The sequence below is a fragment of the Camelus ferus genome, chromosome 19 (assembly GCF_009834535.1).
Source record: "Camelus ferus isolate YT-003-E chromosome 19, BCGSAC_Cfer_1.0, whole genome shotgun sequence".
NCBI lineage: Eukaryota > Metazoa > Chordata > Mammalia > Artiodactyla > Camelidae > Camelus > Camelus ferus.
In genome coordinates, this window is record NC_045714.1 from 13215368 (window position 1) to 13238320 (window position 22953).

Here is a 22953-nt window from a genome sequence, read left to right on the forward strand (position 1 = left end):
GCTCTGCAGCCCTCTCTCTCACACCACGCCGCACTTTATTATCCACCCGCCAGCCGATTTTCTTTAGAATCACAAAATAAATCAAGAGGGAATGAGCACGCACACTTGACCCTTTGGGGATATAATTTGAGCTGTTCTGATAATATATGAACTGAAGTTGTCCTCTGTGCCTTGAGCCAACTCCAGCGACATCCACGGTCAGTGAGAGCCCATTTCTGTGACAGAGCAGAATGAAATGCGGCTGCTTCCATGCTGCCGCTAAAGGAAGCTTTCACTGGAAGAGAGGCCGTCGCCGGCGTCAACACCGAGCGCATTCTCAAGGCCTTTCCTGAACTTCTCTCGTGGTTTATGAAAATGCGTTTCACGATGATGTGTTACATATTAAAGCCAGTGTAAGATTTAATCCACATTTATAGGGCAGCTTTGCTTAATTTACTGTCACACAGCTCCCTTTACAGGTGACTTCTCGCGGCCGCACCAGCTGTGAAAAGGCGCCACGTCCTTCAGCGGTTTTCACCCACCCAGCGTTGACAGTGAACTTGGCGATGCTTAATTCTCTCTAGAATCGGTGTCCCTTTCTCCTCTTTCCTTCTCTGTCCCTTCGACGGGGCTGCTGTCTAATTCTGTCATGTCTCTGTGGACTCCTGTTTGGAAGCTGGAGGCATCATTCAAGGATCGGCAGAGTATTGGACTTGATATTTGATTTGACCTTGAACACTTTCTTGGTGGTAAGGGTGTTAAGTACTCATCGCGTTCTCAAGAAGACTCCCCTGGGCTGTCCCCTCCTCCCCACATCCCAAGGGCAGGGTGGAGGCTGGAAGGTCACCCTTGCCCAGGGCTCCACCCTCCAGAGGACCCAGGAGAAGCCTGGGCTGTACCGAGTGAGGCTAGTGCCCCCGCCCGCATTTGCTCATCATCTCAGTCACACTGGGCGGCATTTACTGAGCACCTGCTGCGTCCCGGCCCTGAGATGCACCCTGGGATCACTGTGGACAGCATGGCCCCGCACTCTCAGAGCTGAGAATCTGGGGACCGGGGGTGGGGGGGACAGACACCAAAGATGACAGACAAGGATGCATTTGAGGGGTTTCCAGAGTGAGCCATGACGGAGCTCAGCCTCCGTATACACTTAGCCAGGAAGACGAGGGGGCGGCAGGGCCAGTAAGGGGGTCCCAGAGAGAGGGAGCCAAGGCCAGGCCTGGAGGGGGCCGCGTGGTGGCTGGGGAGGGTCCCAACAGCACCCTGACTCACCTGCGGCTGTGGGAGAGGCGGGGTCCGGTGCCCCTGGTCAGGGGAGAAGGAGCAGGATGGGGGTGATGGTGGCCGCAGGAAGGGGCCAAAGGGGGGGGGGCGGGGTGCTGAGCCCCTCCTGGAGCCTCAGGCAGGAGAGCGGCTGCTGGTCCCAGGAGCCCCCCCCCACCCTGCCCCGGGGCTACGTCTGCAGCCGTCAGCAGCCGCTGAGCTTTGGGTCCCTCCTCCGGCCTCCTGTCCCTCCCCGTCCACCCTGACTGTGTCTCAGATGTGCTCGCTGTCTCTTCCAAGGCAGGAGGACCCGCCGGCCCAGGAAGCTAAGGACCCTGTTGGAGGCCGGTGACCGGCCCCCTTTCAGAACTGAAAACGCCCCTTGGCTTTGTTTTCACTTTTGTTCTCATTTCTGTTCCTCTCGAGAAAGTGCTGCTGTTGCAGGAACGCCGCATCTTCCCCGCCTGCGGTGGAGCCAAGGGTCACAGGCGCGGCCCGGGGCCCGCCGCCGCGTCCCCCCCCAGCTCTGCGGCGGGCTGGCTGTGACCCAGGTCCCACACCGTGGGGTCCCGGCGAGTCCTGCTGCACAGGCTCTCGGGAGAGCTCGGAGAGTGAACCTACATACGGCTTGAAGTAGCGCCTGGCCCGTGATCAGCGCCGCAGGGGCGCCTGCCAAGGTTATTACCAGGGGCCCTGCTGTGAGGCCCGCACATCAGCCACTCGGACCCGGCGCCACAAGGAAGCCCCCGGGCGTGGCCCACACCCGTGAGACGCACGGGGCGCACGTGCGTGCAGGACAGAGCAGAGCTGAGGGTGAGGTCCCCCACAAGGCACTGCCGTTAGAGGGGAGGTTGCTACGGCTTCGGGCGTGTGGAGGGCCCGTCACCCCAGCCCTGGGTCCCACCAGGACCCTCGGAGGTGGGACTCTCCCACCCCTCCCCTGAGCCGCTTCTCCGCAAACCCCGCTCCTTCTTCTCAGGACGCACAAGTCTTCCTGCAGAGAGGAGCTACGCGGGCAGGTGGGGAGCAGGGCTGGGGCGGTCTCCTCGCATCCGCACGTGTCTGGGACCACCTGCAAGCCACCTGCTCCACAAGATGCTGCTTCGGTCCCGTCTTTAATTAGACTGGACTTCTCGCCCATTTTCCCCAAAGGGCATGCGTCACGAGCTTTCCGACTGAACAGGACAATCTTTCCTTCCACAGCGGGAAAGCGGAGATGGAGACTTCTAACTCCCAGGCTGGAGGAGCCGGAGGAAGGAGGAAGGCCTGGGTGTGAGGAGGGGGTCCTTAGCTGTGGCTCCCACTCCTTGTGCTCAGAACTGGCGTCTGCACCCCAGTCTGAGGCCCAACGCCAGTTTCATTAACCTTCCATGAACGGCTCATAGATAATAATCTAGCCCATCACGGGAGCCCAGGGCATCCGAGTCCACGGCACGTGGTCCAGGAAATGCTTTCCGCGTGTGGCCCACCCGACTCGAGGCTCTTCAGGAGAGGGACAGACACTGCTTTTATATCATGACTGTAAGCAGATGCAACATGGGTTTCCCTGGAGGTGGACTTTCCGCACCCCCCTCCCCAACTCTGTGCCCGTCAGTCTGTATTAGTTTTCTTAAACAGTGTCCCCGAGAGAGAGTGAGAGACCAGTAGAACGTGGGGATGGCCTTGTCGGGAGCCTCGAAGGGCGAGGAGGGGGCCTGATGGCCCCATACTCTGCTCTCCACGGGTTTTATAACGGACTTCAGTCAAGGAGGGGATGAGCCAGCGGGAAGAACGGCTCTGCCCGTCTCCCTTCTCGGTGCAAGTCCCTCCTTAGGGCCCGGGCTGTCACATACCGCGTGAGCTGTCACGGCACGCGGTTTACGTTTACGCTGCATGTTATGGGGACAAACAGTTCGGGGTGTAGTGGGTGCCGTTGGTGCCCACCCAGACCGCTTGGACAGGCTGGCGCTCCCCCGAGCTGTTGGAGCTGTGGCTGTCGACGGCCCCAGGTGCCCCATCCCTGCAGAATCGGCCTTGTGGGGCCAGGGCCTCCCACCGCCCAAGAGTGGAGAACGACAGGCTGACATGGGGACTGTCGCTGGGGGCCAGCCCCGTGGGGCGTGTCCCGCTCAGGAGCTCCCGGGGAACAGGCTGAACCGCCTCCAGCCAAGACCACACCCCCGCTCTGCGCAGTCTCCGGCCCCTCCTGCCTCCACCCCGTTTCTCCTGAGCGCTCCGGGGAACAGGCTCAGAGATAAACCGACCTGGAATCTGGACCAGTTTCTAGCATTGAGTAGCTCTGTGATCTCAGGCAGATCCGTCAGACTAAGAAGAGATTCTGGTTTCCTATTTGCAGACTATTTCTGGTCGCCAAGCCGTCCACACACACCCTGGCTCCCTGGTTATCGCTGTGACCCTGTGGGGCAGGTCGAGCAGGAGTGACAACCTCCAAGTACAGAGAGATCACGTGGCTGCGGACAAGCCGCCTGCAGAGCCAGGGGTCCACCCCTGTCCTCAGACTACAAGCCCAGGGCGCCCACCCTCCCGTCTGTCCTGCTCCCGGGGCGGTTGTGGAAATCGTGGCCATGGAGGCCCGGTTCCTATCCTGGTATAAAACTTTGAATAAACGGTAACAAGAGCAAGAGACTGCAGACGGCGAGGACAGTGCTTTAAAGAAATGACTCAGTGTGAGGGGCTGGGAAGCCGGGCTGCGGCCTCCGCAGCCCCCCTCCCCCAGCACCCCATGCCCCTCCCCCAGCGTGCCCCTCCCCCAGCGCCCCCGTGCCCCTCCCGAGGAGGCCCCTCCCACCGGCTCCCGAGGAACCTGCTGAAAGTCCTATGAACTGTCAGCCTGGCAGCACAGAAACGTCTCTGGCACTTGCTTCTCTCCTGAGCTTCCGAAAAAGATACCTTGAAGCAAAGACACCCAAATGCGGGTGATTATCCATGAAGCCAAAGGGGATCCTCTGGCGCAGCCGCTCCGACTCTCGAAAGTGGCCGAGGAGGAGGCCATCAGGGCCGCCCTGTCCCCTTGTCAGCTCTCGTCTCCAGGAGCTTCTGTGTTTCTAGTTGTTTGCATCGGGAGTGGTGCTGACTCGGCTCATTAAGACCATGACTCTGCTGGGACCACAGGCAGGCGCCGCACTCCTGGGCTGGGCGGCTCACCTGAGGGTGAGCTAACCTTGCACAGATCATCAGTCCTCTCCCCGCCTTTCCTCCTCCCACCTCTCCTCTCTTCCCCCCTCCCCCTCCAGCATCGCCATCTTCCTCAGCGTCCCTTCCTCCGGCACCCTCCATTACCGTATTTTTCCTGCCGGCCGGCCGTGGCCATTCCCATCAACCTTCCTTGTTGACCTAACTGCACCGATTTTACAGATGATCTGCTGTTCAAGTCACACAACCTACCACCCCGTAGACGAGTCTAAATTCAAACTTGGTCCCCACACCTACCCGGGGGCCTCCTTCTGCACCTGCTGGGATCCAGCCATCAAGTCGGGAGAACGTGGCCCTGTGATCCTAGGAAAGGAACACAGCCCACCACACAGCGGGGCTGGAGAAAGGCTGGCAGCACCCGTGGGCAGCTGGAGCCCCGTCCACTTCCAGCTCCTCTGCAAAGACTTCGCCAAGAGCTCTAAGTGTCCTCGTTGTCAGAAAGTCCCCGTCCTGAGCCCCAGGCCTGGGGGCGGAGGGCCCAGCACATACCTTGCCCAGTGTGCTCGTGACGCTAACCCACACAAATCCAGCCAGCCCCTCATAAGGGCTCTATCCCGCCAACCGTCCGCTAGGAACGTCCCCAGCAGCGTCCTGTCAGCAGCAAGACACAGAATGATCCTGTGGAGTTTGTGGGTAAAAGACTGGAGAAGTAAGAGCCGGTGTGAGCGTGGGATTGACGGGGTATCGACACCGGAAGCTCTCCAGGCTGGGTTCTGAAAAAGAGAAAAAAATACATAGATACATAGATTAACATACCTTTCTAGAAGGAATCACTGAAACAAACAAACAACCCTCCAGCTCTTACTGAGTGTCTTGCTCAGGGAGAGGGCGCTCAGGCGGGGCGGGCGGCGGCTTTGCGTCCGGTGCGCTTGTCCCTCCCAGCCGAGCAGCTCCTTTACCGCCCTGCAGCTGTGGCCCGTGCGGCCACGGGGCCGTGAACCATTTATTGTGTGTTTTCTTCTGTCACAAGAAGACAACGGTCTAACGGCTAAGAAGGTATTCTCTTCACACGGACCTTTAACCAACACCCACTCTCGTGTGTGGGCAGCTGGCTCCAGCCAGCGCTGCAGGGCTCGGGGCGCTGGGTCCCCCACCCCTGCGCTCTGCCTTCTGTCCGTCTGTCCTTTGCTCCAGCCCCTTCCCTCCGTCAGGCCCTCTGCGCGCGCTGACCTGCCCTCCCACCAGGGGCGCTCTGCACCTCACTGCCCCTTGCCCGCCTTCAGAGGCCCCCAGGGACCTCGGATAGGTCCTCCCCGTCAGCCCATCCTAACAGCCCATCCCCCACTGCCCCCTGCTCCCTGGACAATTCTGGCCAAGTGTGTAATCTTAGAGGCCCCTGTTTGCTGGCTTTAGTGCCTGTTCCGTCCACTATGTCGGTGCTGCATGGGGCCTGAGACCCCTCGGCATCACATAGCCGGCACCGGGCAAGGAGCCCTGCCCCCGTGAGCTTAACCACACCTTAAATTAATTAATGAATTAAGGGACAAAAGAAGGAATTCCAGGCACAAATCTAGGTGCTTCTTAAGCTCTGTAGCTTCTCGCTGTTCTTGGCCTCTGACTTCATTGCCTTGACTGAATTCTAGCAAAGGGACCAGCAGGATGCAAGGCTTCAATGGACACCAGAGGCCACAGGGTTGAACAGAAAGAGCTCGTGCACTTGATGCCGTGGTGGGTCAACGCGCAGATCCTGGTGCCGCCACCTCCCGCGGCGCCTGCCACCCTCCGCTCGCCACCAGACTCCGGACTCCAGTTTCTCTTCTGTCAAAGGGAACAGCGTGCATTTTCCCGGCTTGTTATAAATGTAACTGAGGCCGCGCTCCAGCGTGGTCCGGTCACCCTGCCGGAGAAGGGGGGCAGGCTAGACAATGCCCCCGTGTGCTCGGATCCACGGTGCTTTACAAGTAAGATTTAACCATCTGATGGGGGGAGTTTTGAACTAAACAGGGGAAAGAAAGACATTAGGAAAGGAGATTGTCAGCTTAACATGTTGGGAAAGGATTAAAGGAAGTAAATGTCTGGGTTGGCGTTGTTGGGGTCACAGGCAGGTATGCAGAACACCTGAAAGGACGGTCACAGCTTGGGGTCTAGCAGGCCACCCCCAGAGGGGAGTCAGCGGGCAGAGCATCTGGGACCTCACAGCCTGCACGCGTAACGGGGGACGGTGGGGGACAGTGGGGGCAGGCGGGTTGTGAAATCAGCCCCAGCGGACACACCGGCGAGACACAAGGACAAAGGAAGTTTGGGAAGATGGGGCTGGGGCTTCGCCCACTTCCCCTTGGGACTCAGTTCCTGAGCACCCAGTGGGAGCCCTGGGGAAATGCTGGTGCGTAAGTGCCCCCGCCCCACCCCCTTCCGGAGGCCACGCCCAGACGCCAGAGTCCCCAGCGAGACCGAGCCCCGCGGCCACGGCCACGGGGCAGCCTGCTCATTCACTGAATTAGTTAGTTGTCATCCTTCCCTTCCCTGGCTCCCTTCCCAAGGCCCTTCTGCTCCCGGGGGGTCACCTCCCGCATCCCCAGACTGCCCTCAGCCCTCACCCTGAGGTGGCTTCGGGAGGAGCCAAACAGCAGCACTTGGGACTCGCCTGCGCACCTAGGAAGCCGCTGTGGCCAAGATCCCGTAGTTAAATACCCGCCTCGGCCCCGATCGCCTCGCTAGCACTGCTGCAGGGGGACCTGGAAGGCCCCCGCGTGGGACAGCCGGAGGGGAGCTGGATGGTGGCGTATTGGGTGGTGGACCACGGTTCCCACCCCTCCTCCTGCCAGAGCGAGGTCATCTACTCAGAGGGGGAGGGGAGGGCGGGGGAATGTAGGGGCCCGCTTTGATGTTAAATTCCACCGTGAGCGCCCGGGAAGCGGTCAGGAGGGTAGGGTTAGGGTTATGCCCTCCCTGGCGTTACCAGCATCCCTGATCCCGACCCGCAATCCCCGTCTGCTGTGGAGATGTCAGAGCACCTTGCTGGCATTTCAAAGCCAAGATACTTACTTTGTCGCTTTGTGAAACTCACGTTCCCCGATGACCCGTGTTTTAACCATGCCCAGAAGTTCGATATAAGCCCATTTTCACATTTGTCTTGATGGTCGAGATAATTTTTCAGACAATCTTGGTGTCAGTCGCCGCTTGGACACCTCTGCAAAAGTGAAATGAGAAAAAAAAATCTTTACGGAAAAGAGCGTTTCAGAGATAAGCAGAGAAAGGAAGACCACACGGGGAAGGAAGGTCTGCGAAGTCCCGTTCAGCACAGCCTCAGAGAGCACCTTCCAGGCACTCCTCTGCGCTCGCTTCTCGCAGGTGCCTCAGGAGCGCACAGCGATCGATCGCTGCGCTCTGTGTGAGTCCCGCTGAGAGCGGTGGGAGTCTCAATGGACCGCGAGGGTTCCTGGGTGCCAGCGTGCGGGCCTAACACAGACCCTAAATTAAAAACGCTTTGAAGGCTGGAGACACTGATTAAGAGACTGCATACTTGACCGTTGGCCGGACGGCGCGAGTCGAGCACAGCTGCACCCAAAGATTCCAGCCCCGGGAAAGGTGCAGAAGCCCAGGGCCTCGCGCCCAGTGACCTCAGCGCAGGGAGGGAGGTAGCACACCCCGGTCACGCTTGTCAGGGTCCTGACATTCTGCGTGGCTCGGAGAAGAGGCTCGGGGCATTTGTGCTCGAGTTCGCAAAGACCGCAGCATGGGCAGCTGAGGAACTGGGGCCTGATTTTGCAGGTTTGAAGAGTTTGGATATTTTAAGAAAATAATAAAATTGAAGATGTGTTTCTGCTCTGAAGATGAGCTGATGCCCTGCAGAGCCATCCCCGTGACTTCTCTGCTTATGGCCCCACCCAGATCCAGGCCTGATCCTCACCTGGCGACCTGACTCCTCCCGGGGCTGCCAGACCCCTGGGCTCCAGTAGCAGCAGGGCTCCAGGCCCTGCTCATCCCGACAGCCTCCACATGCCCTTCCAGGGACTCCGGCCCCGCACCTGGGCCAGGACCTACCCCTCGCCTGGTCTCGCCTCCCACGTCTCCTCTCTGGAGCTCTCCCAGGCGCCCCAGAGCAGGCGGGGCCCAGGGGTCTCCTTGGTGCCACCTAAGAGGACTGTGATGGGAAAGCCATCTGGACCACTGGATGCTAAAGGCCCTCCTTCCCAGGAGCCTGTAAGCTCCACGAAGTCAGGAACCTCCCAACTTGCAAATGGGCATCTCCAGTGCCTGGCACCCAGGTGCTTAATTATAAACAGATAGAGGTAAGGACACAGACGGGGGTGTGACTGGACATAAGGAGAAGCAGATGTGAGACAGACAGAGATGCTGGTCCAGCGCAGGTGCTGATGGGGTCAGGCACAGATGCAGGCGCTCCCTGTGGACAGGGATACATGAGGGATACGCGTGTTGACGCCACAGCTGGAGTGGGTGAGTGAGTGCGTGGATGAGCGAGTGAACGCGCCCGAGGGTGCACCTGCTTCCACGCTCGCTCTCAGGCCCATCCTGCAGGGGCATCTTGCCCCAGAGACGCACTTGGAAGCCCCCACTTCCTCCTTTCTGAAATGGGGGTGCTGACACCTGCTCAGAGGGTGGACGGGCAGATGAACGAGGTGAGCACAGGAAATATGCCAGCTGGCATTTGTATTCGTTGGTGGACAAGCTCCGTGCTCCCCAAGGCTGCTGAAGCATCGGAATCCTCAGAAATGTCGAGAGGGAAAAGGCAGGCGCCAGACGTCACCCCGGACCCGCTGAGGCAGAATCCCCAGAGGGGGACCGCGGGTGTGCGCGTTTCACCTGCGTCCCAGGCGACTCTCATGGTGAGGCGCGTTTGGGAGACGCTGGCCTGGCTCTGTGCAGCCCAGAACCACCGGGAGGGTGGATTCTGGACGGAGAAGCCGCCTGTGATCGGGCCGTCCAGCCTTCTTCCCGATCCGTGTGCCCCTCACTTACCTCATGGGACAGAGGAAGGGAAATGGAGTGGACAACTCTGAGGCCTTTGGGATAGAAGTGAGTTGCCCAGAACCTCCTCTTTCCCAGTTAAGCCTCTGTGTGTGGAGGCTGCTGGGTCACTGGGCACTAGGATGCGCGGGAGCAGAAGCAGGCTGCCCGCTAAATTGCTGCCTTCACCTGGTGATTGTGCGTACCCTCCAGCTCTAGCTGGCTTAACTGCAAAAACCATTAAATTCAAAATCACTACACACACACACACACACACACACACCCCGTACCTACCGACAGCCTCAGGCAGAGCTAATCAAGTGCACCACACATTTCATGCAATTTCACATAATTACGAATCTCACAAGGATGCAAGTAAAGAGCAAGCCGGAAGCTCAGGGGGCAAGTTGTGGGGGAGGCGGCAGGGGACCAGGGGGCCTCCGGTCTGAGCTCCTTAGACCCCAGGAACCTCCCAAGACCTCAGCCCTCACCTGCGCCAAGGCGATGTGTGCAGCAGACGAATCACTGAGGTGCACTGAGAGCTGGGCGATCCAGGGGCAAGAGGCACCTGGGAGATGGGATGTAGCAAAAACGCCACCTGATTCTCAGAGCCCCGCCGCGTGGCCCCCGCCCCCCACGGTGCACGTTTGCTGAGCGTCGAGGGTGCTCCTGAGCCTGGAGCCCTGAGTGTCTGCCCGTGGTCAGGTGCTCGCTGCGGTCTAAAACAGGGTCAGCAAGCTGTTTATGCAGAGGAGCAGAGAGTAAATATTTTAGGCTCTGCCGGCCAGATGTCTCTGTGGAAAGGATTCAACTCTGCCTTTGCAGCCCTAGAAAACACCCGTGCGAATGGGCTTGGCCATGTTCCAGTAGAACTTAGTGATGCCCCAAAGGTGACCTCAGTGAATCAATGAGGCCAGATGAAGGAGTCACTTCCCAGACCTGGGTCTGAGGCAGAGGTCACCACGTGAGGCTGGACGTGGGGACGGCCAGCCAGCTCTGAAACAGCCACTGCACAAACACGGACAAACACGGACGACCACGGACGACCACGTGGATGGTGATGTGCCAGTTAATGTGACAGTCCCTTAGAGTGTAAGTGTTAGGTGTTCCCTTGGAAAGTGAGTTTCAAGAGCTCCAGACAGATGCCCAGAAACCACACTCTACAGTTCTGGGTCGCCGTGAGCCAGCTCTATGTCTGTTCTTTTTCTTTTTTTTTTAATTTCTGGGACACAGAGTGATTATTCAGCTACAGGGCTGTCCCTGTGAGCCAGCGTCACCAACGCCAGGTGGGTCTGTCCCTTCCTTACGCCTCTGTGGGTCCTGGGAAGCAAGCTTTCATGGTACCATCAGAGTGGGGGCACGGGGTCCAGGGGCCCAGGGGACGCACGGAGGCAGTTATCTCTGTGACAGCTGCCGGACTCCCCAGGGGTCCCATGAACCAAGGGACGGGGGGGTGGGGTTCCAGCCACTTTACCAGTGGAGCTGAGAGCCAGGGCCAGTGCTTGGCTTCATTTATAGCCCTGTTCTTATGTGTTTCTTGATTGTACAGCCTGGGTTGCGACAGGTGCCAGCTAGCTCCTAGGGATGTAAACCCAGCCATAGACCTGCCCACGGCATCCCACACAGGGCGACTCTCGAGAGACTCGGTGGTTGGCTCGACCATGGACTGAGTCTTGACAAATAGATTTTGTTTCCACCACCAGCTGAAGGAAGCGTGGTTTCTGTTGCAATTGAATCAATGCACGTATAGATCTCTCCTTCAATAAAAGACACTAAGTAGGAGGTGGTTAAGGAACTAGAGAAATGGCCGAAAATGTAAAGCAAAGTGATTTAACTGCGACGCACTGGAATGCACTTCTTGAAGCATGTAATTTAAGGAAAAATGCTGCAATAATTGTATCGATTAAGGAGAGCTCCATGTTGAGCCTTTTTACTGCATAAGCCCAGAAATTTTTCTTCTTTCTTTGCCCGACCTCACAGCCTTACGGGTTGGAGCTGACTTATCTGATGAAACGCTAGGCACCTCTTGTCAGAGTGATGTCTGCCCGTTACTGGGAAGCTGACAGGCAGACGCTTCACTCAGCAGGTGTATTTGCTGGTACTGGCCCCTGTGACCTCAGCCAATCTGTCACCAAAACGGCTACCAGGCTTGGAGACTGTGGACCTTGATCAAATCCAGACCAGTTCCCTGATTCACGAGATGGGCCCCCCTTGTCATTTCTCCTTCGTTTCCTTTGTAATTTCAGCCACCGCAACCCCACCACAGGTGCCACTTCCACTCTGGCCGGCCTGGTTCCCCCCCCCCCCCCGCCCATCCACCCCCAGTGCCCTGCTCACGCCTGCCCTCCTCAGCCTGGATTCTCTTTCATCGTCTTCTCTGCTGGTCTCCTTCGGTACCCAGTTCAAGCCCCGCCTCCCCCAGGTGGACCCTCCTAACCTCCACCTCCTGCAGAACTTCTAATCAGTACCTGTTGTCCATGGCCCGCGGCACAGATTATGTTTTTAATTCTCCCTCTGAATACGGAGGTCTTGGATTTTCAAACCAAATGCAGGACCTGGAGGGTGGGGACTGAATCTCACATGTATTCAACAAGTGTTTATTAGCAACCATCATGAACTAGTCACTGTCTGGTACCAGAAAGTGTGAAAGCAGTCGCTGTGATGGAAGCACTCTCATCTCGTGTGCAAACAGCAATGATCGGACACATCCTTACTCTCAGCACAACGTGGACGGTGGAGTGAGAGTGGCCACCACTGGGGGCTTTGTTTGGGAGCTGCCTGCCCCACTGCTGCCATTACCCCAAGACAAACGGGATGCAGACCTTAATCTGGAATTTTGGAAAAAGTACCAAATGCAGCGTTGGGAGGCCACCTCTTTACCTCTGCTCCCATCTGTTTTATCAGGCTGTGGAATTTTTCTTGTACATTTTTCCCCGATAATAAAATCTTTGGAGGCACTTCAATTCATTAGACAAACAGAAGCCAGCAAAGCAAAAGTTTAAATGGAAACCCACCCAAGAATATCTACAAAGAGAACGTAAGCACCTAAAAGATGGTTCCCATCATCCGTCACGGGGGAAATGCAAATTAAAAACGCGGCGACAGCACCACGTCCTATTAGAACAGTCACATTTTTCAGAAACTGGTGACACTAAATGCTGGCAGGGACGGGCACAAACAGGAGCCCTCGTTGATTGCCAGCGGGACGAAGAAGTGTGCAGCCCGTCTGCACGACAGGCGGGAGCTTCTTACACCTTGCAGCTCGCAAACGGCCGCCCAGCCCGAGGAACCGAGCAGAGTGAAAATGAGGACCTTTGTTCACACAAAACCCTGAATGCAAGTATTGATGGCAGTTTTATTTCCAAATCACCCCACACTGGAAACCACCCAAAAGTCCCTTAACTGGGGAGCTGAGAGCAATCTGAGGAAGTAACTGATCGGTGCGGAAAAGAAGGAGCCCAGGAGGCGCCCGGCCACGTGGACGGGCCTCAGAGGCCCCGCGCGCCCTGCAGGAAGCCAGCCCCGAACGCTGCGCGCCGCGCGAGGCAGCTCACACGGCCGGCGTTCTGGAGAAGGCAAAACAGTAGGGACAGAAAGCAGCTCAGAGGCTGCCGGGGGCGGGGGGCGGGAGCGGGGGGAGGAGCAGGGGGCGGGAGCGGGGGGAGGAGCAGGGGGCGGGGCGGGAGCAGGGGGCGGGGAGCGGGGGCGGGAGCAGGGGGCGGGGCGGGGGCGGGGCAGCGGAGCGTTCTCTGTCCTGGTTGTGCTGGTTACGTGACTGCAGGCATTTGTCAAAGCGCGCAGAACTGCACGCTGAAGAGGTTGCACTTTACTGTATCTAAATTGTATCTTAAGGAAAAAAAAATTTGTGAGCCAGCAGGTCTGACTTCAGTCGGGTTTGAAGTCGTCCTGCCCGGGTGTCCCTGAGCTGCGCCAGGTGGGTTCCAGCGGCCACTGGGGATGCTTGGAGCCCTCAGAACACAGCTTGGAGCCGCCAGCCGGGCCTTCGGTGGGCCCCTCACTCTCCACGTCTCTGCCGTCTCTCGGACTCTCACAGCAGGAGGATGGGGCAGATTCTGGGACATCCGGCTCACGAATGCCATTACTTTCGGCGGCAGAAACATTTCCCACCGGCCTGTGTGTCCCACAGCCAGCTCCCCAGCCAGGCCTGGCGCCCTCCTGGGTGCGAGCCCGCCCCAGCTGACCCGCTGGACCGCTGTCCACCGCCAGTCTCAAGGGCAGGATGTGCGACGGCTTGTTCTTTTTGCCTCTTGTCGGGGAGGCCAGGGCTCCCCACCCATCACCCTGGAAGTCAGAGCCCAGATATCTGACTCCACATGGAGCTGCCTTCAAACAAAAATGAATCCTAGGCCCCAAACAAAAAGTCACACGGGTGTGATTTCTCAGAATTTGTTTTTTTAATGATTTTCTTTTCTCTCTAATGAAGGATGGCTTTGTCGTTCAAGTCATCAGCTGATACAGCTGAATCACTGTTTTCTGGGCAGCACGCAGAAATATCCCTACCTGTGCAGGGAAGCGGTAGCTATGGTAACCGGATGCAGAGGCCTTCAGCACCTGGCACTGATGGTTGATGAGCTCTCGTGGCTGCGTCTTGTTCCTAAGAGTCTGTGCCGACTCCGGGTCCCTGAAGCTGGGCTCCTGGGAGGGACACAGCACGCCAGTGATGCCCCAGGGACTGTCTGCACTGGACTCTGGACACTGACCCCCCGAGCTCGTCCCTGTGAAGTGTGGGCTGCAGCGCCCGCCCTTTACCTGTGTGCAGCTGGTGTGAGTGCTGCACTCGGCCCCCTGCCGGCGCGGTGAGAACGCGGTCAGCGATCGGGGTGGTTAGTCTGACACCAGCGCCCACCAGGTCCATCCAGATCTCTGCTCCCGCTGGCCCAGGGGCAGCCTGCTCCCCTGCCTTTCCCCAGCACAGAGCACCTGGGAACCCCAGGTAGGTGCAGACTGGATCCTGCTAAAGCAGCTTAGGTAGGGTGGGCAGTGGGCACTGGGAGCTGCTCTGCCTGGGCATCTAGGCAGGGACCTTGGGGGTCCCAGGGATCCCCCTCCTTACAGGAAAGGGGCAGGCCAGAGTGGCCCCCAGTGGGGCTCCAAGGAGCAGCCTCAGCCTAGGGAGAGGCAGAGCCCCGGAGGGGGACAGAGCCCCAGCCCCAGCCCCAGGGGTCCCCCAGTGTGTGCTTTTATTGAATCAATGAATGAAGGAAGGACTGACCACAGCCTTCCTCGTCAACGGGCTGGTTGACAGCAAATCTGGACAGTTCAGGTGCACCATGGGAGCGGGCAGGTGGCCTGCAGTTAGCGCCAGGCTCAGGGCCGTGCACTGCACAACCTCCAGGGGTGCCGTTCACGCAAACACCAAGGTGTGGTTCTGACTTCCCCTCCGCAGACCTGACTGCCTCCTTTCTGTCTCTCTAGGGCATCACCGTGAGGGACATCGGGCCTTGGGTCAGGATTTGGCTGCTACAGCACCTGATCTGAGAGGCCCCCACCCCAGTGCTGCCTCACGTGAACGGCCTTACTTTATCACGACTCAACTTCCTGAGGGCATTTTGTTTGTAGTCTCCTTGTATGCTGTCTGTCTTCTGCAGCTACAGTGAAAGGCCCATGAAGGTGAGATTTTAATAACTGGGCTCATCACTGACTCCCCAGTACTCAGAACATGCCTGAGACATTGGATGGAATGAAGGAAGGAGGAGGGAGGAAGGAAGGAAGGATGGAAGGAAGGCATAGATGGATGGATGGAATGGTGGGTGGATGGATGGATGGATGGATGGGTAGGTGAATAAATGGGTGGGTGAGTGGGTGGCTGAGTAGATGGGTGGGTGAGGGGTGGCTGCGTAGATAGATGGGTGAGTGGGTGGTTGAGTAGATGGGTGGGTGAGTGGGCGGCTGAGCAGATGGGTGGATGAGGGGGTGGCTGCGTAGATGGGTGGGTGAGGGGGTGGCTGCGTAGATGGGTGGGTGAGGGGGTGGCTGCGTAGATGGGTGGGTGAGGGGGTGGATAAGTCGATGGGCAGACTCACAGCTGGACTGATGGCTTAGTCCTTCAGAAGGAGGCAGATGCTGCTCGCCTAGAGCTTTCATCCTCCAGGCAAAACGCCTCCAGGCAAAACTGTGACGCAGTGTTGTCACCATGAATGCAGATTCATTTTATAACAGGTGAAGAACTTCAGCTCTACCGGAAGGGGCGGGGGAAGCCACCCTTGGCTTCACTAACAAAGACCCCCAAGACAGGACCAGGTTCCGGGCCTCCAGCTCAGCCAGGCCCTCAGAGCCGGGCGGTGAGGTGAGCAGCCCCGAGCAGCGTGGTTCTCCCTGACGCCTCGCTCCCCAAGCTCCATCTCCGTAATTACGCTGGGACACACTGCTCATTACAGGCAGCCCGAGAAACCACAAGCGAGCAAGAAGCTGGTTAAGCAAGAAAGAGAAAAGCAAAGGTTGACCTGGTTTGGCTAAAATGGGATCTTACCGGAGCCCCTCCCGGGCGGCAGTCTCACCGAGCAGCTCTCCAGGGCTCGGCACAGACGCCTTGTTTTCCCTCCTTCTTTTTTTTATTACAATGATTTTTATTATGAGTTCTGTCCTTTTTTTGAATTGAGCAGAATTACAAAGGGTGAGAATTACTGCAAGAATCTGAATGTTCAGCACGAACAGAGCCCGAGGCGTTCAGCGTTCTCGGAGCCTCTCCTTGGAAGTGTGGGCTTGAACCTAACAAATGAGCATCCACGGAAGATTTGAGGAGAGTGTGTGTAAGTGATGCATGCTCCGGTGATGCCCGATGAGGGAGAGGGAGGGGGAGCACCTGTCCAGACAGCGCCCTTTGGCTGGAGTTCTGGGGACGGTTACCCGTGCGGGGTCCCCAGTCGGAAGGGAGCACCTAAGATAGTGAGAAGGCAGAACAGTAGCAGGAAATAGTGACAGGACTGAGAAAAGGGGCTCACGGCACAGGGACACGTGCTCATTTACCTGAAGAGCATAGTAACGTGGAAGAGAATAGCTCTATGTGACTTCAGAGATGAAAACTCAGATTAATGGGTAAACATTTCATAGAGTGGCAGGTGCCCATGTTTAAAATGAAATCCAAATTTGTCACCATGCCCTGCAGACCCCGTATCATCCAGCCCCTGCCTTTCTCTCTGACCTCATCTCCCTCCACCCTCGTCTTTGTTCTCTCAACCCAGTCGTCCTTGTAAGATTTTCTCCAGCGTGCCACAGGACATTGGCACTTGCTGTCCTCGCTTTCTGAAATGAAATGCCCTTTCTGTTCCTAGGGCTGAATCCAGCTTAAATATCGCTTGCTCAGAGAAGTCTTCCTGGGCCTCCCTGGCTGCTATCGACTCCCAGGATCACTCTTTGCTGTAATAATTTATTTAATTCCTAGTACTTACCACTCTCTAAACGTAGCTTGTGTATTTGTCTGAGGACGGGGCTGTGTTTCCCACACCTACACTCAGGTCCTAGGAGAGCATGTGATGCATGGGAGGGGCTCAGTGATGACACAGGTGAGTGTCTGAGTGCACGAAGGGACAAGACACTGCTGGTCAGAGCAGTTCTGTCCTCGCACCTGAGAGTTCGGAGGCCGGCTGTGCCACCTTCCCAGCAGAGGGAGCATCTCACGGGCACAAAGGAGACAGCAGAGCCTCCGCCCCACTTCCGAGCCCCCGCCCAATTCCGAGACCCTGCCGGCCTCCAACCCAATGGGATTCAGAAACCTAGTGGTGTTCATTTCAATCACAGCTTTTATTTTTGAAAATCCTGAGTATTCTGGCAACTTTGTTATTATTTGCTGTATCGAACAATAATCAATATTTCTCTTTAGGGCAGCTTTACCCACGACTGTATTTTAACCTTTTTTCTCTAAACGCACATTTTCTCGGGACAGAAAATCTATAGTGTTTCTAAATTCAAATCTCCCAGGGTCCATGTTTTCAACTCGACAAAGTCTGTTCGCCCTGAGTTTATAAACTGATAATTGTCTGGCACGTCTTGGGAGGGTCCAAGAAAGTGCGTCTCCAAGGGCTTTGCCTTGTGCCCAGCTGCCCTCGAGGTCACCAAATGCACTAGGTCTCCCCTCAATTTAATCCGGTGTTGGAGGGAGGAAAAAAAACATATTTAATTGGTGTGTACTTAAAATATTATTTTCGTATTAAAACAAACACCGGCTTATACAGTAAATTCACTAGATTTTTCAAGATGAGGCGTCACGATTTGAGAATGAGGTGGGTCACTTTTATACTGTCTAGGTTCAGCTTTCCAGAAATCCATGCAGCTCGGAGTGACCACGTGATGTAACTCTTGCCAAGGAGTTTCGCCCAGAAGTCTCCAGGAAGCATGCCACTTCTTGAATAAAACGACAAAGCCTGCCTGGATAAAGGGGTGGTGCCCACAAGTGCCCCAACCACTTTTCTGCCTTGAGAGGAAAGTCACACCAGGAAGGAGAACAGGGAAGATGGGGGTGGGGAGACCCTTGGTCCGGATGGCACTGGCCTGGCCCGGCCCAGCAGCTGAGACCCTCCAGCTGCGACTTGCTGCGACGTGAGAGGCGAAGCCTGGACCTGCTGACGGCTCTGATGGGCATCTCCTTCCCGGACAGCTGGGCGCAGTCCTGGCTGTGAACTCCCGGCTCGGCCCACAGGGCAGAGGGGCAACGCTGGCTGTCGTTTTGATCCTGGAAACCAGCATGAGCATCCCGTTCTAGACGCCCCACGGGACGGGGCTCAGAGCAGACGTTGGCTCTCAGGGCACAACGTCCAATTTCACCTCAGCCCCGTGCTCCTGGGACACAGCCTCATGGTCCAGGGACCCGCTCCCTGCAGTATGACTCAGCGAGCACTCACGGATGCCCCCGCATACACCTGTGACCGGATCAGACACGGCCCCTCCGAATTCCCGTTCTTTGCCTCCTAAACAATTGGCTGACGTGGCCAATAAGGTCAAAGTGCTAACCGACCTGGCCACACGGTGGTCAGGCTCCTTTCATCCCCGTGGGGCCCTGGGCTCTGCCCCACCCTGAGCCCGACCCAGCACAGCGCCAGCTGGCCCTTGAACACGACGTACGTGTCCGAGCATGGCTCTTCTTGGCCAGAGCACCTTGCACTGCAGTGTTTCCTTCTTTCCACAATAGTCTTTTCAAATAAAATCTCTCCCAACCCAAGTCCAGACTGGTTTTGTCTGATGGCGGAAACACACAGGAGAGAACAGGGACTCTGGCCATCTCTGGGCTGTACGCGTGATCAGAGGTTATCAGAAGTTACAGGTTCAACCTCTTAGTCATAAGCCAATTCGGTCCATGGGAAAGGAATGCTTTTCCAAGTCTGGGCCATGATGAGTGCTGGGTTCCAGGCCAGATCTGGCTCCACTCCCGTGGTCTTTGCAGAGCATCCAGCCTCACGGGGCAACCTAGGTGAGTCTCGGGCTCCCGGCTGACACAGACACGCCCCACCGTGCACACGGCGGCAGGTACACACACACGCACAGGAGCGTGCACACGGGTCTGCATCTCCTGGTCAGTCGGGGCCGCAGTGAGTTTTGCTTTCTTCGCGCCACCCTAAAGTTAGGTTGACAGATCAAAATGAAAATTAATCAGGAGGCTTCAGCCGTGGATGTGCCCGGCCATGCACAAAATCACCGGGCCCTGCAGAGAGCTGCCTTCTTGTGTGCCTCCCCCGCGAGTCACACTGCCTCCCACGGCCGCTCCTGCCGGAGGCCGCCTCTGCTCTGCGCCGGGCCGCCGCCCACAGCGGTGCCGCCGGAGCCGCTGGCAGCGATCACACGAAGGGCAGCTGAAGCACCTGCTCTTCCTGGAGGAAGGGGCGCAAAGGGGCTTTATTCTGAGAGTAGATTTCTTTAATGTGAAACACAGGGAAACTCTTTTCCCACCAAAATTTAAGTTAATAAACACTTGCTGAAGACTCACTTTGGGCCAAACCGTGTACCGGGCACCTGAGACCCGGTTCCGCCTTCTAGAACCTCACAAAGGTTGGTGCAGAAGTAATAATAGCGATCGTGTAAATGTGAATGTGTAACGTATGCACGTAGACACACAGTAAACAGACCCACACGTGTCCGTGCGTGTGTGTGTGTGTGTGTGAGTGTGTGTGTTTACAGTCTTTATCACGCAGACACTTTGGAACAGGACTTTGTGGTCAACCCAGGCACCATCCCCTTTTCCACAAACGGAGAAGCTGAGGCTTAGAGAGGTCGAGTAAATGAAGTAGCTTGAGCAGCAAGCAGAGCTCATAACTGAATGTCTCAAAATGTACCTCCAGCCGTCGTGTTTTATTCCAGAGCCAGAAAAGTGAATCGCCTCCCTGCATTGAAGACAGACACGTAAGTTGGTGTTTGTTTCCAACAGAACAGAAATTGTTACGAAGGAGATGTGCGAAGATCCTAAATCCATCCTGAAATTAGGGCGCTAAAATTGAACGGTTCCCAGATGTGGGCCTGGCTGACTCATCACGCTTGGAACAGCGTGAATTTGGCAATCCCCAGGTGTGAAACTGACAAATGATAACCTCTTTCTTGGTTTATCCTACGCTTTGGAAATCTGAGCCTATCTCTTCTCAACAATTAAGTGAGAATGACTTTGTAGAAAGCACCACGAATTGGAGTGGCTTGATGGCGATTCGTGGTTTTCAGAGATTTGACCAGAAGGAGACAGCTGCGGTCCAAGCTGGCCCAGCTCAAAGGCCAAGGGTCAGAGGAACACAGCCTCATAAGAGATCATCCAACCATCCACAGAGCAGGGGTCGTGCATCTGCTTCTGCGTTCAATTTGTTGTGAGATGTTACTTTGGGGGAAATATATGAAAAAATGCAGCTTCACACAGATATTTAGTTGGAAAGGGGAGATGTATTTTAGTGGTCTTTCAGACAGTTGTGGACACTGTTTTGTCCACAAGTCCACAAGTGCTGGTTTCTTACAGGTTCGGTACAGTGCACATCCGCAGTTACACCAGGGAGCTTCCCGTACCCTAGTAAGGTCAAGTCCACGGGTCCATCTTCAAGTTTCAGTGAATTTTTTACCAATGCGTGATTTGGTTTTGGTAACATCATATGGGTCATTTGGGAAACAATTCCAAAAATTATACAGATTTTCTATCATACAGTATCCCCCCAAAATCACACTTGCAAATATCACCATTTTCATCAGAAAAGTCTAAGTTTTGGGAGGCTGCCAAGCTCAGGATACAAGTTGTCCAAAATCCTAATTTGAACTTGGAAGCTCAAAGTTTATCAGTGGCAACGAGAACTGTCACTTCTTTTCCGTGAAGTGACAGATTCAATAGTTTATATTTTTAAACACACTTTTTAATTTTAGAAGAGTTTTAGATTTACAGAAAACCTGTAAAGAGCGTGCGAGGCGCCCCGTGCTCTGGAGTTAACATTTTACGTTATACGGTTCATTTGTTGCTGTTAGTGAACCAGTATTGATGCGTTCTCGTTGAGTGCCCTCAGTAACACCTGTGGTTATATTAACACCCTTAGTTTCTCCCTGTGTCCTTCGTCTGTCCCAGAATCCCAGCGTCCAGGACACGACACCGCATTTAGTCGTCCTGTCTCCTTGGGCTCCTCCGGGCTGTAACAGCTTCTCAGATTTTCCTTGTGTTTGATCTGGACAGTTTTAAGGAGCCCTGGTTAAGTGTTCTGTAGAAAGTCCTTGAATTGGGATTTGCCTGAAGTTTTTGTTCTCGTGCTGAAGCTGGGGTAATGGGGTTTGGGGAGGGACCCCGAGGTGAAGAACCTCGCTCATCACGTCCCTTCTGGGGAGGGTGTCGGCCCTGACCGTCTGCCTGGAGTCGCTTCGGCAGCGCCCCGCCGTGAGTTCCCGTTCTGCCCCGCCCGTGTCCGAGCTGCGTGCTGGGAACGAGCCAGGCGCGTGGCGTGGGGAGCTGTCACCTCTGCCCCCCTGAGGCTGGCGCGGCTACGCACGTTATCTGGAATTCTGCACAAGAGATTCAATTTAGTTCATTCGGGGGAAGACCTCTACATAATACCCAGGTCTAAGTAATAGTGTCCGACCTGTCAGAGACTCTTTCAAGTAAAAATGATGTTTCTTGAAAAAAAGAAGAGTGCAGCTGGCGACTCGAACACCCTTGAGACGGCCCTCACGCGCTGGCTTCCTGTATCAGCCCACACAGTACTTTTTACCAGAGCACTCAGAGCACTGTGAGGAAAATTAGCACCTTTTACTGCTTCAGCAAGGAAATCCTTACATGAAACCGGCATTGCTTCGTTTCCCTGGGGTGCGTGGAGGTGAAGGGGACAGTCACTGCGGGCACCCACGCCCCCATCCCACTAAGGCACCAGCCCTTTTACCTCCGTGACTTCTGACCATCAGTGCAAACATCAACCCAGGGGAAAGATAAACTCTGTCTCAGTATGACTATGAAGATAGTTCTGCAGACCCCCTAAAGGAGACTGAAGTTTCCCCCAGAGGTCTGTGGCGTTCATACTGGGGGAGGAGGAGACAAACTTAGCTTTCTCCTTCCCAAAGTGACCTTAGCTCCCCAACTCTCAGAAAGACCCGAGGTCAACCTCCTGTGTCCAACCTGCCCCCCACCCCCACCCCCACCCCCACCCCGGCGGCTCCTGCTGACTCACAAGCTCTTTCTGTATCTGACGCCTCCCTGTCCTGGAACAACGGTCAGTACGTGGAAGAGTGACCGTGAGACCCCAATTCCTCCTCCCCAGGTCCGAAGTCAGGAAACCCCACTGTCTTCTTCCTGGTGTCTTTTTCTGAACTAACTGCCTCATATCTTAAAAATGCATTCACCTTGCTACTTACTAATCCGTGAAGCATGCATTGAGCACCCCAATGAGCTGGTCCCTGGGCTACTTATCTTGGCCGCCCTCTTCTTTAGAGCAGAGAGGGTGCACCCAGCCTTCCCGGGCAAGCAAAAAATTAACCCTTCCCTCCGAGTCCCAAAAATCGTATTTGAAGCCAGAGTTTATTGCGGAGCGTACGTAAGCTGAGTTATTAATCACACTATTTCTCATTAAGGAATTTTCCAGGGTCAGATTTCCAACTGAAAATGCAAGGCAGTTGGCCCAAGTAGGGACTTCATTAAAAACCGAAGCGCAAATCAAAAGAATGCGGAGAGCTCAGTGGGAGAGAAACTGCCTACAGAAGCTGGACCAGCAGAGTTTTCCAAATTCACTCTCTCGCTTAGCTCTTTCTTTCACCCTCCTGGGCCCTGGTAGTTGTGGATGGAGAGGGGCCAGCACAGGAGGAATCTCAATCATCTCTCTCTGGCCCTGAACAGAGAAGTAATTCCAGGGGAATCACAGAGAAAGGGCTGCCTGGTTAGAGAAATAAGGCTTGGCTGTGTGATTCTATCCATGAAGATACATTCATATTTTACAGTCAGAGTACCTTCTATAAATATATATGGAAGTTTATGGAAGTGTGTATATATGTATGTGTGTGTATACACATACATACACACACACATACATACATACTGTAGGGAACAGAATCACCAGCTAAGAGTTCATCAAACAGGAAAGGTGTATAATTAATTATCTCCTATAACAATGAGTTTGGAAGGAGAGACTCTCAGATGTGGTGCTGTGGTCCATCAGGGACCCA

The 22953-nt window shown here is 55.8% G+C and overlaps 2 long non-coding RNA genes across 3 annotated transcripts in view; both read left to right on the plus strand.

Moving 5' to 3' along the window:
* LOC116657870 overlaps positions 1–516 on the plus strand; it is a 357505-nt gene extending 356989 nt beyond the window's left edge. Inside the window, exon 6 of the long non-coding RNA XR_004313024.1 lies at positions 459–516. This is a non-coding gene — a long non-coding RNA (uncharacterized LOC116657870). The remainder of the gene's footprint in view (positions 1–458) is intronic.
* A 12711-nt stretch (positions 517–13227) lies between these two features.
* Positions 13228–18507, plus strand: LOC116657782. 2 transcript variants are annotated; one of them, XR_004312915.1, is made up of 4 exons: positions 13228–14296; positions 14779–14973; positions 15523–16112; positions 17607–18507. It is a non-coding gene; the product is annotated as an uncharacterized LOC116657782 (long non-coding RNA). The 2 variants fall into 2 exon arrangements; XR_004312914.1 differs by lacking the exon at positions 17607–18507 and having other exon boundaries at positions 15523–16290.
* Positions 18508–22953: the final 4446 nt, after the last annotated feature.